The following is a 12,474-nucleotide window of genomic DNA, read 5'->3' as shown; positions in this document are numbered from 1 at the left end:
GTCACTGCTCTTATTGATTTCTGGACTACCAGATATTGTATGTGTCAATGTTAAGTTTTAGGTCTCCTCTTGTGATGGCAATAATGATGAAGAATTCAGTATTTGGGTTTTATGGGGGCACACCTAGGTCATTTTACCATTAAAATTATTAGAGGACCAGAAACACTCTCTTGTTTTCAACTAACAAATCTCCAGATTGTTCAAGTACATTTACAAAGGTGATTTGCATAATTTCTTTGTGTGTGGTGGGTTTTTTCTTTTGTATGTCCAGAAAAAACTTAACAAAGGACTTTTTTTCATTCCCTTACTATTTCATAGGAGCTAGGCTTGTTCCTGGAATGTTAATATGGGTGTTATCTGTTTTAAAGAAAAAATATTGAGATTGAGATTGAGAGAGGGTGAGTCATGATGTAATTGAGTAATTGATGATGAATGATGACAAAAGTGTCCATGGGAAATATAGAAAACTATTAAGCTGTGTAGGAATTCAGTGGTGTTTAAGATTTGTATAATCAGTCTGAAATACAGAAAACTTTAAAGAATATTGCTAAATGTTTAGCTAGAAATTTATCATTTTCTCTCCAGCTCTTATTGTAAATGTTAAAAGTAATTTTGATCAACATTTGAAAGGAAAGTTCTTGTATTTTTAATATTAAAATATTAATATGTTTGTTATTTTAATATTACCTGAAAAATTTCTAGATAAAGTGTACAAAACTAAATTCTATTTTGTCTGGGAAAGCTATCTTTCCCCTTTCAAGCAGCACTGAATATTTTGCAACATCCAGAAGTACAGACCAGCAGCAATCTCTTTGAGAAGAAATTCTCAGAAGATTCAGATCCCTTTTACATGCTCAAACCTAGAATGCAGAAATACAAACCACAAAATAAATTGGGTGTGTTTATTTATGACAACTGGTTTTTTTCATTTCCCCTCCTCACTTTCCCTGTCTGGAGACTGCAGCAGAAACCACATGACCAGACAGATGCCTTTCAAATAAGTTTTGTAATTAACCTGCTCTTCTTGAAAACAGATACAAAACGAAGAACACCTTAAGCAATCCCAAATGTTTCCAAATGTGCACCTGGATTTGGTGGGATAGACATGTACTATTTCTTCTAAGCATAAACTACTATGCTGCAAAAGTAAAAAGTAAACTTGCATTTATAAATTAAAAGGAAATCCTTGAAAGCAGTCTAGGAAATGGTCAAGCTGTCAATGTTGAATGAAGTTTGCACATGAGGTACAGAGTGTTGAACTTCTAGTCTGAAGTTCATGCAGAAGAGAAACTGCTTCAACAATTCATTCAAGTATGGAGATAGAAATGGACACATTCTTTTTGACTTTCTGAGCTTGGCTTTGACTTGGTTTGTTTTGTACTACAGGAAAAAACTTGTCCCTTACCATTTACCTTGGCCTAGAGTTCACTTTCTCCAGTAAAAATGGAATAAAGTTACCATTCAGGTACTCTGTAAGCCATCTTTATGTGGTTGGATTGATTCTCTCATTGTGTTAAGGCACCTTTCTGCACTGCTTGGGAAGGAGCTGTGTCAGCATCATTGCTTTAGAAAGTACAACAGCAAGGTGCCTGTAGCTGCTGTCTTTATGTTCTTCCATTCCCTCTTAAGCAGACTTTTTTTGCCTCCTGCCTGTGACCACCAGTACCCAGTGGTCTGCTCTGCACAGTCACAGGCTTTGAAAAGTGTCCCTACACACTCACTGTGTGCAGCTGTACTCAGGCAAATGGCTTAAGGGCAGATGTAATTATTTCAGAGTTTTCTGAAAGTCTGAATTTGAACTTTCTGGGAACTGTTTGTCATTGTTGGCTTTTTTACTATATTGCCTTTCAACAATAAGTGTCATCTTTCTGATGTAACTGTTCTGTATTTGCAAAGGGTTTGTCCTTCATCAGCAGGAAATAAAAATGGCCCTATGAATCTGTGTTCTCTGATCTTAATATTGTGTATGTAGAAGACATGAGAGAAACAGAGGTGGCAGGTTCAACAAGGAACAAAGAGCATTAAATGACTTAGAAGTTCACCAAGGTATCACAGAGCTCTTAAGAAAACTACTGCAGTCATGTTGAAGAAATGACGAGAAGCCTATATCCCAGCAGTGACTACAGTGGCCAGACAGCTCTGGTTTTGGTGTGGGAGCACAAATTCTTCCAACAATACAATGTATTAGGACTTCTACTCAGCTGGAGGGGAGAACATGTCTTGATCCATGAACTAGAATTCAGATGTTTTTATTCACTGTTAAATCTATTCTGGAAGTTTCCCTGTTTATTGCTGAGGTGTCCTAATTTATGAAAACAATGATGTGTTTAGTGTGTTTTGTAAACAACCCTTATGAACCCCAAAATCTAGTCTCCCTCAATATGTAAAATTTACCAGCAGTTAATCAAAACTCTAGAACATGTCTTTGCAATGGTATTGATGCAGGTACAAAAACTAGCTATTAAGTGATGCATTGCTTGATTATGGTATGATGTCAGTGCTTTTAAGACCTTTCCTTCACAGGTCAGTACCTCAGTGTGCTCTGCCACAGTGACGAGTGGCACTTCATTTTTCCTGACAATGTGTCCCCCTCTCCTCCTGTAGCTTCATGGTTGCTCTCATCCCAGCAGGAGTATTTGTTCTGACTGCTATGTCAGTCCACCGGACAAATATGCAATATGAAGTTACAGAATACAGAAAAAGATTTTAGGACTTTCTTCTTCCCTGAGAGGGGAGCTACTAACACACAGTGCTTTGGGAAAACATTCCAGGAGACAGTGAACTGGCCTGAGGAATAGGGGACCCTCGAGCTAAGTAGTTCCATAAAGGTTCTGGTTTTTGCTTTCAAGCCTCTTAATGTAAATGGGAATGTGCTTGGTGGTGTCAGTAAGCAGAATGAATGTTTCATGCTCTTCAGGTAGTTTGTGGCAGTCCATAAATGCATGGATAATGTTTTCTCATTTAACCCTTTTTTGGTGGTAGTTTCAGTTTGAGTCATTATTGCTCACAAAAAGACTTACAGTAATTGAAACCTGTGCAGTTATGAGAGATGTTATGTAATCTGACCAGTCATTTTGTGTTTGCAATTTATACGATAAATTTTTTAATAATTTGAATTCTTTATAGGTAAGTTGCCAAAAGTTTCATATCAAATTTTATTTATAAATCATTACAAAAACCCAATAAGTTTCTTGAAGCTGACTGGAAAAGCTTATGGGAAAAGCTTTTGGCAAGAGGATACCTTAGGACATATTTTATGGACTTGTCCAAGGGTAGCATGTTTTTGGAAAAATATAATTAAAGTCATTAGGCAAATTGAAAGGCAGGAAATTTCTTTTGAGTAGCAGCAGAGAAAAAAAAAATCCATATCTATTGAAGGGTGGTTCAATTTTACTAGGTTTTCATTTTAATTGTATGGAACATTTTGAGACTGTTGGCTCAAGATAAAAATGAAGGCTGAGAGATTTTTCTTTGATGCAGGAGGAGAAAGGCAGAGAGAGAGGAAGAAAAGTGAAGACTTTGGCAGAAAATATTTGGCATCAAAAAATCGGTAATATATGAACCTTCTTGTCTGAAAAAGCACACAATATTTTCATATATTTACCATTTCAAATTAGCACGTTTGAATGAGTGTGATTTTTTATGTTTCTTTTTATGTCTGGTCTTATTTTTTGACATTAAATATTTGTGTTGTATGTGCTAACAGAACTTTGGAAAGTGTATCTCAAATACAGTGACAATGGTGGTTCTGTAAGGCTTGATGAGATTATGTGAGTTCTCTGTCCTTTGGATAAGATCATTTCATGTCTCCTTTTTTTGAATATTTGCCTGTTTTCCTAAAACACAAAGCACATTGCCTGTGTCAAATTCTGGTTTTTAGGGCAGCAATAGTGCCCTGCTTTGGGAGCACTGATAAGTTGTGTGATAAGGAGCAGAATAAATTCATTGCCCTGTGTTTGTGTGCCGTTGTCTGTTGCTGTTCATTCGTATTCTCCATGATTTGTTTGGCAGCACATTAACAAGAAGTCTTATTAGTGGCTCATTTTAAAGAACAATGTACTTGAGTTTGTTGAGGAAATCACTACTGCTTCAAATTTGAAGACCTTGACTGCCCCAAGATGAGTCCCCCAACAGCTGGTTGCCTTACACACTAATGCCTGGTGGAAGAAGAATCTGTGCTACAGATAGTTGCCGCACCAGAAATAATTCAAAACTGCAAGAAAGAGAAAAATAAAAAATAACTGAAGCTCCAGACAAATTGGCAGGCTGGGTTGTGTAAATAAAATGGCCAGCTAATTGTATTCCCTGGTGAATCCAGTCCAAATGGACCAGACGGGTTGAGTGCATAATAGAACACATGCACCACAGTTTGAAAATCTCTGGGAATACTGAGCTGTCTTGTGCCACCCCTGATGGAGCTGAAATTGTAGTGAACAGAATGCTGGAACCATGTTGTATTATCAGAGGACGTGGAACCACTTATTTGAACTAAACACTTAGTGCTGTCATGCTGGTGTGACAGAAAATGGCACTAAAGCACAGCTGAGTGGCTATTTTTGTCTGGATAAATACTCCAGTTTGTCAAGCTCTGTCTTCTGGTCTGCTAAAGCACAAAGGTAGAGTTCAAAAGACATTAACAACTTTATGTTATGTTAGCTTAGGAATGTTAGCTTAGGAAGAAGAATCACCTCATTCCTTTTCTGTGTACAATTCCAAATATCGGGTAAATTAAAGTGGGTCTCAGGTGATTCAAAGAGGATGCTTAAGCCTATGCTTCATTTTGTATTTCTGTAAAAGTAAATTTTGTGTAAATTTACCTTTTTCTTTATTTCAGCTCATCAAGTTTTGGCATTGCTGCTAGTGGAGGTAGTCTCCAGTTTAAAAAGCACTCCTTGTAAGAGATGAGCTTCACTAAATAAGTATGATGGTAACCCCCAATTTTACCATTATCCTTACTGTGCTGGAGCACTTCAAATATTTGCTTTTGTGTCCTAAAACTAACAGCAAAATATAACAAAAAAATAGAGATTACAGATATAAAAATTAGAGTCTTAGTGACTGAGCAACCAGGCTTGGGGTGTAAGTGGGATTTCAGGATTTCCATTCTTGAACTAAGTCTACATTTAATACTCACTTTCTCATTTGGGGGTGGGGGGAATTTTTGTTATTAAACTTGGCTAAAGTTGGGGTTCAGGTAGATGTGGAGGAAATCATAAATTTAGGGCCCATGATTTCTCGGAAGCATTTTCTGCAAATGTGGACCATTATCTCAAGACATGTTCATGGCACCTTGCGGTTGGGGAATGCTATGTGGCAAACAGAACAGAATCAGCTGGTGTCTTCTGTTGGGGTGAAGAGCCAATAAAGATCAGAGAGAGGGTAAAGAGGTATTTCAGGCATATCCCAAGGCACTCCAGGGGCAGAGCTGTCAGGATACAAAACTTCAGAGAAAACCTCAGTATATGGGGCTACACGCAGGGAAGGACTGTGCTGCTGTGCAGCAAATCTCCTGGCTTTCTGTCAGGACTGCTCGAGTGGAAATTTTTTATTTGATCAATACCCAAAACTGTGATTTTATGCTGAGTTAGTACATAGAACTTAGAGAAAGGGCACAGTAATACTGTCTTGAGTATAACTAATGGGTGTTCTTGCTAGGCTTGTGAATAAATACTGCTGATATTGCCTTGAAGTCAGGAGTGCTATGCCCTGAGAGAGCAATGGGGAAAGGTGAAAACAATGTTTTGCCTCTGTGGTCCCCTAAAGGCAAACTTTCACTACCCCTTTCCTGCATTGAGAGAAAATTGTTTGGTCAGTGGGTATTTGGAGGACAAGAAGGGAACAGGAAGCTAGTTCTTCAAGGAATGAAGAACAATAAATTACTTCTAAGTTCACCTGGGTATCACACAGCTTTTGATATAACTAAGAGGGTTACTGCCAGTCAGTTTGGTCAGCGAAGAGTAGTTCTCTCTTCCTCTTTGTTTTCTTTCTTTTCATCTGAATTTTTATTTTCTGAAATTGCTCCATATCATGTAAATAGGGGTATCCAAGATACCAGAGTTAAGAACTGAATATTGCTCTAAAAATGCAACTTAAACCTTTTACCCTTACAATTTTAAGAATTTCTATATTATGTTTTAAACACTTCATAATACTCATAGTGATTCACAAGTGTTGCTTCTGAATTCTCAGGTCAAAGCATGTTAAGAAGCAGACTGTAGTCTAAGTTTTGTTTTGGTATGAGGCATACATTTATACAGCCAGATTGTACATGAATATCTGTGGGGAAATTCTGAGGCTAGAAATGAGAGCAAGACAAGTGAAAATGAGCAGCATGGTCCTGTTTTTAACAAGTGAGATAACAGATTCGTTTTCCAACCAAAATGTTCTGGTTTTGTGGTTTGTTTCTGGTTTTTTGGGGTGTTTTTTTGGTTTTGGGGGTTTTGGGTTTTTTTTTTTTGTTGGTTGATTGGTTTGGGGGTTTTTTTGCTGTGTTGTTCTGTAGCTCAACTGGGAATTTTAGTCTTCTTTTTGAGCTGTAGTCTTCTTTGCTCAGTAAGTCTCCCACAGCAGTAAGAATGATTCCTTCAAAGTATGTATATAAATATATGAAAGTAGTGGAATAGGTGTGTAGCTGTAATAGATTCATTGCCCAGGTAAGTAAAGACACCTTAGCAACATTGGCTGAAGCAGTAGCAGATATATAAGAAGGCTTAACTCTTGGAGAATCTCTGATTTTACTCCTATCTCAAATCTGTAATTTTACACTTTTCTACCTTGTATTTAAGAATAATATTCTTTCTTTAGTCTTTAATATGCATCCAATTTAATGCAAAAGTTATTTATATTACAGTCATAGCAGAAGTTTCATTGTGCTTTGTGCACTGATCTGGTCACAGTGTGAATGCCTTTAGTTTTGAGACACAGGAAGACAGTTTGAAATTCTTCATGGTCTGAGTCTGCTTTGAGTCTGCTTGGTTTTTCTAAAAGCAGCAAAACAAATCATCAAATCAAAACAAGCAAATCAATCTGTTTTCTGGGGAAAGAAAACAAAATAAACACACAACCAGAAATGTCAATATACAAACAAACAAATCCAAAATAACAATAACTACAAAATCAATAACAACAACAAACCCCAACCAACCCAAACAGAGAAAAAAGCACCCTCCCCCAGAATCCTACTGAAAAGATTGGTTTTTTCACTGTGTATTTGTTTGCTTGACTATTGCTTTCCTGAGAAATTCTGTTGCTTTAAAGTTTTCAAGCAGCTCTTTGCAATTTTCAGAGATTTTTCTGTTCAAGTTTGATGGCATTTTACACTTGTTGGTGGATGTGTACTATAATCGAATATGTCTTACCATTTCACTTTTTCTATTTTCAAGATTCAGAAAAATGCTGAAATAAACCATAGTCTTTCTGCTGGTAGGATACATCCTCCCCAATTGTGCACACATCTCCCTTTGGTGCACGTCAAAAAAAAAAAAAATTATTTGAGCAAATCAGAGTACGAGAACCTGATCAAGTTAGTTTTGATTCATTCTTATGGTCAAGTCAAAAGGGAGCAGTCTGAGACTATAGCCTGTGCAAATCTAAAGAAGCAGGTAGAAAAACACTGGTTTAATTATGAATTTTTTTGACCTGCCCTGTAGTTTTAACATCTGCTTAATAATATTCTTTTTCATTAATTCTGGTAAAGATGCACTTAATTATTTTTAAGGAGAAGCAACTGATAATATTTTGAGACAGTTAACCTGTAAATATTAAAGTCCTTGTTTTCCCCTTTGAACAGGAAGTAGATTCCTGTGCTAGTGAGCTGCATGTTGTAGCTGGTAACACTGACAGAAACTGTGTCAGAATTGCTGTACGTTCCTCAGGACAAACCCAAAGCAAGTGTAAACCTCATTATGTATTGTGCTGTGTACACAGTTTTACATAGCTTTTCCACAGGCTAGACAGACATTTCCAGATGAATTTGTTGAGATGGTTTTCTCTTGAATTACATGATGCCAGCCTAGAAAATTGACAGGAAGCATTATTCAGATTCTTTTAAATTTTTAATTTTTAAAGCACATTGTTATGTATTTCTCTACTAGGTAGGGCAGAGCATCTTCCTGGCAATACTGGAATGCCCTGAGGATCCCCAAAAGCCTTTTAAAGAATATTTTATTTACTGTGAGGAGGACTTGAGATAACCCTTTTAGGTGCCTGCAAGATTTGTAAAGTCTGGTGAGAACAGATTGGCCGTGGATGCCTTCAGCTCAGAGTGTACTGAGAAAGGTTTGCTGTGTATGGTTTCAGGCTACTGGCAATACTTGGGGCATTAAGACTGCCATTGCAGCATTAGTGCTGATGATATGGGAGCTCATATGCAAGGCTGAGGCCAAGTCCTGTAGAGGTTGATCCACCCAAAACTCAGAAGTAGGTTCCTGTCTTTCTTTCCTGCTGCTCTGTGGTTCCCCAGAGTCTTGTTTAACTTACTTAATCTAAAGAAAAAACGGTGCTGGACAAAGCACAAAGCATTTGGTTTTGGCTTTTGGAACTTGTGGCAAAACACTTTTTGTTTATTTGCAAACAAAAGTAAATTTGCTTTCATCTTTAGTCAGGAAACAAATTTTCTTACCAGTGCTCAACCCTTGGTAGCAGGTAGATCTCTTTATGGCAAAAGATCTGAGTTGGCACAAGAAAGAAGATTTAATCTGGGCATGCATGTCATTGAATATTAACACATTTTTAAGAAGAATGAGCCCTGAAACAGCCTCTTTAAAATAGCAATGGAGAGAGCAAATGGGGTTGATTTAAGGAGGACATTTCATTGGTCCATGAACAGGGTTAGAGTGCCCAGCTGCCTTTAGCAGCAGGAGTCTGACATCAGTCATGAGAAACATAGAAAGACACTTTTGAGATCTGTGTGTTGCCAGCCATTATAGTTCTGGTTCTGCCTCATCTGTTTTCTTCCAAATCTTCTGCTTTGGGATACCATTTTAACTGAGCTGACAACATGCTAGACTCACAACATTTGTGATGTGTATATAAATGCATTTTCACAAAGGAACAAGTTCTGCACAGCAGGATCAGAGCAATTCTGTGGTCCTCAGGTCTGTCAGCAGAGAGCAGATTTCTTTCTCTGCTGAGTATGAAAATCCATAATCAAGGGGGTAGGCTTGTCTGTAAGAGTGTTTGGCCATGAAACCAAAGACAGTCATTTTGTATGAAAGGCATTCAGAACCATCTGATGCTTCTGCTTTCAATATTCGAAGAAAGATTCTATGAAAAACAGAGGGTTTAGGTAACATTGTTCTTTTGTGAGTGAGTACCAAAGTCAAAAGTTGAATGTGCCTAATTAAAGGATTTATTCATTCACTTTAGTCAGAGGATGATAGAAAAGTTGTTTGGAAAGAACCTATGGAGGTCACCTACTCCAGCTTCTTGCTCAGAGTGGGATGCATTTGACCAGTGCTTGACACTTTCCTGCATCACATCCTTGTCACTAAACTGGAGAGACATGGGTTTGATGGATGGACCATGCAGTGGATAAGGAATTAATGGGATGGTTGTATTTGAAGTGTTGTGGTCAATGGCTTGAAGTGGAGCCCAGAGATGAGTGGTGTTCCTCAGGGGTCTTTACTGGGACCAGCACTGTCTGATATCTGTTTTTGCAATGTTGTCAGCATTGTTGAGTGCACTCTCAGCAAGTTTGCTGAGAACACCAAGCTGTTTGGTGCAGTCAGCCCACTGGAGGGAAGGAATCCCATCCAGAGGGACTTTGACAGGCTTGAGAGGTGGGTCTGTGCTAACCTCCTGAAGTTCAAAAAGGCCAGGAGCAAGGACCTGCACCTGAGTCAGGGCAATCCTGAGCACAAATACAGGCTGGCCAAAAAATAGATTGAGAGCATAGGTACAAGTTTAAATTGAGAAAACGGACTCTCAGGCTTTTCATTTCTGTTTGATTTCTTTAAAACATAGGGAGGAGTCATTTCCTGTATGAAATATTCACCTAAAATACCTACTGTCAGACAAAGTAAATTACCACTAATAGGTAGGTAAGTTCCTACAAATGGAAAGGAAAAAAAGCCCTTAATATTCAAGCTAAATAATCTACGCAACATCCTGCTAAATGAAATTTAATTGTACAATGTAACTGAAAAGATTTTGAAGAGATTTGTTGCATCCAATTATGCTTGTTCTAGCAGGATGCAGTTAAAATTACTTCATTCATTCTATATTCTTCTCAGTGTGTTAGGTTGGGATTATCAAGGAGAGAAGGAAATAGAAATCCCTTCTATAAATCTCTTCACCTTCCCTTAACCTGAGCAAGAGTCGGTTTCTAATTTTCCCACAGATGTTTTCTGTGCCTAACTTCATGCAGGTGAAGCACCACAGGTGTTTGTACATTTATAGATTTTGCAAAATCTGTGATGTTTGTCTGCCTTTTCTGTGCATATTGAGGCCATAGCTGGGTTCAGCTAGAGGATCAATTAAAAATGTCAGCTTGTAACTTAAAATATAAAAGAACATATACAAAATATGAAATGAAAAGAAGAAGTAAACTTCCCTTTCCAAGAAAAGAAAGTCCTTTAAATGATAAAATACGGTATATCTCAGTATCTGAAGCATACTAACAGAAACAGATGTAATTCTTTAAACAATGCAGGCCACAAACTAAATTTGATCATTCTGTTGTGAGCAGGGATTGCATAATGTATTTGCATTATCTGCGACAGTTTTGTAAATGAGCAGATATTTCCACAGGAAAATATCTGAATAGGTACAGAGATAAGATAGTGAGAGATTTAACCACCTCAGACTTGCAGGTTTTAGCATCAACAAACTGATGAATTATCCCCCGTTTTGCAAGTGTGAACCCACATATCTTGGTACAGAGAAGGCTGGTAAATTGGCTGGGTTCAGGATATACAAAATGAGGAAAAGTTTTCATATTTAGATAACAAATGTCTGAACTTTCTGTCCAAAATTCAGACCTTATTTATTATAGTTCAATTGTGTACAGTGATCATTCTGAAATTATATAAACTGCTTTATTTTCACTAGATTTCTGCCTAGAATTAAAAAGAATGAGTGGCAAAAATGGTGGTTGCTCTGACATAAGCAACAAAATAAATGGCATCTTTTTTACTGGAATGACTCCAGTCAGTTTTGCAGATTCAAAGAGATCTTGTACTGTGAATAAAATTCACAGAAGTAGAAATATTTAACTGAACTGGGTACCTATCAAAATTAGTTTAACTTGGATCATTCTAAAATTATTAAAAGTTAGACATATAAACAAAAATTGAAAGATCAAGGCTTTGCATGTATGTTGCTTCTTTTATAGTAAATATTAGTAATCTTATAACATCTGTGAAAATTACTGTTGGCTTGGGTGAACTTATTCAAGGCTCAACATAAGATGGTCAACATATGACACAAGTGTAATCTTCAAGTGCATAAAAGATAACTGACTTATTGGTAGCAGTCAAAATAAATGTTATGTACTTATTCAAAGTGATATGAATATGAATTACTTATGTAATTCACAGATTAAAAAACCACAAAAGGCTCATGATTCAACAGCTGTGGATTTCCAGTAGTAAAATATCTTCTGTACATCTTGTTAATGGAAGTCCTTGGAAGTAATTTTAGAGGAGAGTTCTGCTTTTTAAAAATCCAAATATGCTTTTGTTCCAGGTAATAAATGTTCATTCATTTAGATAGCTAATATAGCAAGAACTGCATATCAAGAAGGAAAAAAGACAGAAAAATGCAAACAAATTGTAGGAAGTCAGGAAGTAATATTCAAGGTACAAATTTTTTTGGGGTTTTTGTTAGTTTGAAAAAAGAATAAAATCAGTTCACTTTGTTAGTAAAGGGACCCTTTTTTGTTTTTCTTGGCCCTTCTGAACCATTCACAAGTGAATCTCAGAATCATTACAAATTCAGATTTCTGTGTTTCTGCCAGTGTTGTGTGTGCTGAAATGCTTTCTAGAGTTTAGCAATTTGTCAGGATTGCCAATATGTATTTTTCAGTTTGAAAGAGAATTAGCAAAGAAATTTACCTCCCTGATTATTTGAATAAAGGCTGACACCAGATTTAGCTACGATAAGAGCAGTTCTAGACTTTATTCTACATTAATTAATATTCAGGTTCCATTTCAGTTCCCATATTTTATTTCACTGCCTGTTTTTCAAAGATTCATACACTTGCCAATTAATATAATGGAATATATTCTTTCTTATTCACACACTTGTGTATGAACACTATCAATATATTCCTTGCCAGCAGATGATGGTAAACATATAATTCATTTTCAAATTATGATCTGCAAAAGGTTTCTTTAATTATAACTTTTAAATAAGCTCTTGGTAATAACAATAACCAGCTAAATAAAGCATTCCTCTTCTTTAGCTTCAGAACTGTCTCTCAGCTTGCTTGCATGTACTGTATGAGTCAGATTTGAAAAAAAAAAGATGTGCAAG

General features: G+C 36.8%; 1 long non-coding RNA gene across 1 annotated transcript in view; it reads left to right on the top strand.

Moving 5' to 3' along the window:
• LOC113460848 (uncharacterized) overlaps window positions 1-12,474 on the top strand; it is a 167,067-nt gene that overhangs the window by 9,448 nt on the left and 145,145 nt on the right. Inside the window, exon 2 of the long non-coding RNA XR_012579911.1 lies at window positions 3,481-3,550. This is a non-coding gene — a long non-coding RNA (uncharacterized LOC113460848). The remainder of the gene's footprint in view (window positions 1-3,480; window positions 3,551-12,474) is intronic.

The sequence above is a fragment of the Zonotrichia albicollis genome, chromosome 1 (genome assembly GCF_047830755.1).
Source record: "Zonotrichia albicollis isolate bZonAlb1 chromosome 1, bZonAlb1.hap1, whole genome shotgun sequence".
Lineage (NCBI taxonomy): Eukaryota > Metazoa > Chordata > Aves > Passeriformes > Passerellidae > Zonotrichia > Zonotrichia albicollis.
The sequence above is the reverse complement of the archived record's forward strand: the minus strand, read 5'-3'. Positions and strand labels throughout refer to the sequence as shown.